Source organism: Penaeus vannamei, chromosome 34 (assembly GCF_042767895.1).
Source record: "Penaeus vannamei isolate JL-2024 chromosome 34, ASM4276789v1, whole genome shotgun sequence".
NCBI classification, from domain to species: Eukaryota; Metazoa; Arthropoda; class Malacostraca; order Decapoda; family Penaeidae; genus Penaeus; species Penaeus vannamei.
Genome location: NC_091582.1, coordinates 3,179,806 through 3,184,805, shown reverse-complemented (window position 1 = coordinate 3,184,805; position 5,000 = coordinate 3,179,806).

The following is a 5,000-nucleotide window of genomic DNA, read 5'->3' as shown; positions in this document are numbered from 1 at the left end:
ATTCATGTTCTTGATATTGTTGTTTTAATCATCATCATTATTAACATCATCTTTATCATTACTATTAGTCATATTATTGATGTCATTGATATTATTATCATCATTATTACCATTATCATTATCATGATTATTATTACTGTTATTGTTGTTATTAGCATTAATATCATCACTATCACCATTATTTTGACTTTAATTATTACCATTATTGTATCATCAATAGTCTTTGGTTGTAGAATCAGCTTATTGGGGAAGTGATACGCGAGGCTGCTATGACACTTTATTCAACATGTATCTTTTCCAAATTATAAGAAGATATAAAAACAAGAATATTCCCAAAAAGATAGGTGTAACATATCCGCAATACTGATTTAATCATGAAGTATGGCCAAAAAATCAAAACGACTGAGTAATTAAACATAGATTATACCCTATTGATCATAAAATTTTATATGACATTTCTACTATTCATCAATAGTGATATACGCATAAAATATGACAATAAATCAAAGAACATAGTAAGAAAATGTAGTAAACAACCTATAGAACAAAAGTCTGTATGACCTTCATTTAATCATGCTTATCCACAATACATAAATAGATAATTGCATAAACTTCCACCGTCACGCTGTCAAACAGACTAATGTGAAAGCAACTATCACCATTCAACCTAAAATACTTGCACTATCAATATTCAAATTCACTGTCTGTGCTAATAACAAAAGCCTAATTATAATGATTCGAAAGTATTGTATACCAAATATATGCCCTTGAAATTATAATAGTACCATTACAAAAAAAAAAATCCACAGTTCTTATACCTTTTTTTTCCATTTTCTTCCATATTCCACATATCATTAATCAAAACAACTAATAATTTACGTCCACTGTTACTACACAAAATGATGTTATAAACCTCAGGATACATACCTTAGTTCCATAACTTCCACAAAAAAAACTCTTCCATAAAAATAATGCACGAGGCGCAGCTCGCTCCAAATCAAAACAAAGACCCACAATGCACTGCGCGAAATACTGCCAGATACTACAAAACACCACAAAATACAAATCCACAGACGAAAAACATGCTCAAACGTTTGAAATAAATACACACTAAATCACAAAAATGTTACTCGAGATATGAGATCACTAATAATACATTTATTATTATCATTATTGGTGTTTTTATTACCATTATTTTAATTGTTTTTTTTATATTTCTATGCATCATACTCTTTACTGCCATTACTATTATTATTATTATCATCCTTATTATTGTAGATTATTGTAAGCATTATCATTATTATCATTATTATCATCATTCTTACTATTGTTGATTATTATTAGCACTATTATTATATCATTATCGTTATCATTATCATCATTATCATTATTATTGTTATCGTTATGACTATTATCATTCTAATTATCATAATCATTATCATCATCATTGTTATTATTAATGTAATAATTATTGATACATTTATCATTACTATTGTCTTCTTTACTTGCCTTGTCCCACGACTACCTCTTCTTCATGCCCACTCTCTCTCTCTCTCTCTCTCTCTCTCTCTCTCTCTCTCTCTCTCTCTCTCTCTCTCTCTCTCTCTCTCTCTCTCTCTTTCTCTCTCTCTCTCTCTCTCTCTCTCTCTCTCTCTCTCTTTTTATCTCTTCCTCCTTCTCTCTCCTATTTCTAAGTTTTTCTCTCTCTCCTTCTCTCCCAGCCTGTATATCCTTATTACGTTTTCTCTTTCTCTCTTTCAGTCCACTCCAATTCACCTCCCCCCCCCCCCAACCCCCCGGGTTCTGTGACCTCGTGTGTAAAAGATGGAATTCCTCCCTCAACCTGACATCCCCCTCAACCTGTTAACAATTAGCCTTGTGCCTTTCTCTGGCCTTGCTTCCAGTTGTTCCCTGTTCCCTACATTCCTCTCCTTTCCCCTTCGCTTCTACCTTCCAGTTTTTCCCTCTCCCTGCCTTTCTCCCCTTCCCCCTTTTTCATCTACCTTCCAGTTTTCCCTCTCCCTCCCTTCCTCCACTTTCTCTTTCTCTCCTATTTTCCACTTGTTCCCTTACCCTCGCCCATGTCTTCTACCTTTCAGATGTTCCCTCTCCCTCCCCTCCTACCCTCCCCCCTTCTCTTCTACTTTCAACTCCCTCCATCCCTTCTCCCCTTCGCTCCATACTTCCCTTCTCCCCTCTTCTGCCAGCCTTCAAAGACAAAAATTCGACGAGTGAAAATCCGAGAATCACAAAAACTAGTTCCTCCATTACTCAGTGAATATCCGTATGAGTTTTAAAGAAAAATATTTAAAAAACTGGAGATGTAATTATATTCACATATTTGACTTTATGCCTTTATATAAATATTCACGTGGACATTTAATCTATTCAAAAATACATCTATCACTGTTTCCCTCCCTCCCTCCCTCCCTTTATTCAATTATACATCCATCTCTATGACATGCATGGTTGTGTTATGCATATACCTTCCCTTCCACTCACTACACATGCCAAACAATGGAATAAAATATTCATTATACAACATATACGGATGAGTACAGTTCAAATACAGTGAACTATAACATTCCACACAAATAAAATTATTTAGCAACCAAATGTATCCAGAAAAAAACGAAAATTTGATAATGATAATCAGGTCAATCAATAACACTGTGATTAGGATACATTAGTGAAATAATAAAGTGAGAGAAAGAAAGAAAAAAAAGTAAGTAGATAAACATGCAACAGTAGAGAAATTATATATTGAAGTGTTTGCATTTCCACAATTTCCAGTTCCTCCTTAGTGAACGCTTAACCAATTTGTCATTAGTTATACCACCTCTTCCCATTAATGGCGCGCGCGTTACATACTCTCTAATAGGATACTCTACTCTGGAAATAAAAAAAAAACATTATTACTCAACAATAAAGTATTCTCTCGTTGGCTTCTGCTTCGTTTTATTCTCTCAAATATTCATCCAATTGTTTCATTTTATTTCCAAAACTAGCTGTCTACATCGCCGCCATTATCATTGCCTTGTTTTGGTTGTTATATCTGGGTCTTGCTGGGTTTTGCCTCGTTGACTAGTTATTGTCTTTCTTCGTTTTCTCCTCCTCTATCTTTTCCTTGTTTTACTCTTCAAACTCCTTGTTCTTGTTTATTTTTTTCTTCTTTTTTATTCGTTTTTCATCTTCCATCTCCGTTTTATTCATTTTACTAAATTTTTTTTTCTTGTTCTGTCTCTTCTTCCTCCTGCCTCTTATTTTTCTTCTGTGGCCTCTACACCACTTCCTCACCCATTTTCTCATCCCATTCTCCTTCTTTCCCTCTTCCTTTCCCTCTCTCCTTCATCCCAGCCTTTCGTGCATTATACAATCAGCTAATAAAACCCCCAAACATCGGTTCAGCATTAGCAAAGGCAGCTTCAGCGCCGCAGAGACTTCAGCGTCCCGGTGGAAGTCAGTCTCTCCCAAGCGCTAGGTTTTGTACACCCGCACGCGACACTAAAAGCCTCGGAAATATCGGATGTTATCCCATTTCGGATGTCAGATTCTGTCGTTGAGATTCGGATATTGAGTCGTTCCAGAATACGAGATGCGGCCCGGTCTTGTACTGTTGTTGCGTGGCTTAGTCCGGCTCGGGGGACGTGGGCGAGCGATGTTCTCGTAACGAATGGGGAATTTTGTTGTTGCTGCTGTTGCCTTTTTCGACCGCCATGTTGAATCCGGATTCTGTTACACGAACGCCCAGTCTTGATACTGCGACGCGTGGAAGGAAAAAAAAAAATCGTATTCTGGAATATAATGCAGTATTGGAACAGTGATTTCATTGAGCAAAATTGTGTAGCTGTATTCTGATATAAGAGAGAGAGACAGAAAGTGGGTAAGGGAGAGAGAGGGACGAATAGAGAGAGAGAGAGAGAGAGAGAGAGAGAGAGAGAGAGAGAGAGAGAGGAAGATAGACAGATATATAAACAGACAGAGAGAGAGGGATAAAGATAGATCGATAAATAGATTGACAGAGATAAAGATAGGTAGATAGATAGATACGGAGAGAGGATAACAAAGAATGAAAAGAGAGTAACAGAGAAGGAGAGAGAGAGAGATGATAATAGATAAATAGAGACAGAGAGAGAATGTGAGAGAGAAACAGACAGACAGAGAGAAAGAGACAGAGAGAGGGTGGGTAGAAGAGGGACAGACAGAGAGCGAGAAGCGTTGCCTGAATTCCGTCACTCCAAATAGATCCAAGGATGATTGCCTAAGACTCTGGGATTTAAAAGGATAAGGGCCGGAAGCGCGTGAATTCTCAATTTTTACATAACGACGCCGAATGGAAAATGTTTTGAGCCGTGGGTCTCTCTCCCACTGAAATGTAATGCCCCATTTCTTTCCCCCTTTTTCCCTCCCCCATTTTTCGGAAAAGGGGCTTTTGGGTTTGGGCCTTCGGCTGAAAAATCACTTATGACAACTTAAAAACGTCAAAAAAAAAGAAGAAGGAATAAATGCATCTCATTCGCCCGCGATTTCACAGCTCGTCATAAAGGCTTGACTTGGCTCCGACTTCGGCTAAAGCTGATGACTATATAAAGGAAAAGCCAAAGACTCGCCTGAATAATGAGACATTGTTCTCCATGAGACTTGTATGTAGCTTCTTGAGACGACGTTCTGAGGGGACCACAGCGGTCTTAAGCCGGAGAGAGAGAGGGAGAGGGAGATGGTAGGGGAGAGGGAGAGGGAGAGGGTAGGGGAGAGGGAGAGAGAGAGGGAGATCAATATGGTAAAAAGCAAACTTAGAAAAGATACATAGTCATACTGTGTATGTATCCATGTTGACAAATGTAGAAAATGTATGAATGAGACTGGATATCTTCACAATACAGGAGATGTATTTGACCGGTTTCGATTACGTCTTCATCAGAAATACATGATGTATTTCTGATGAAGACGTAATCGAAACCGGTCAAATACATCTCTTGAATTGTGAAGATATCCAGTCT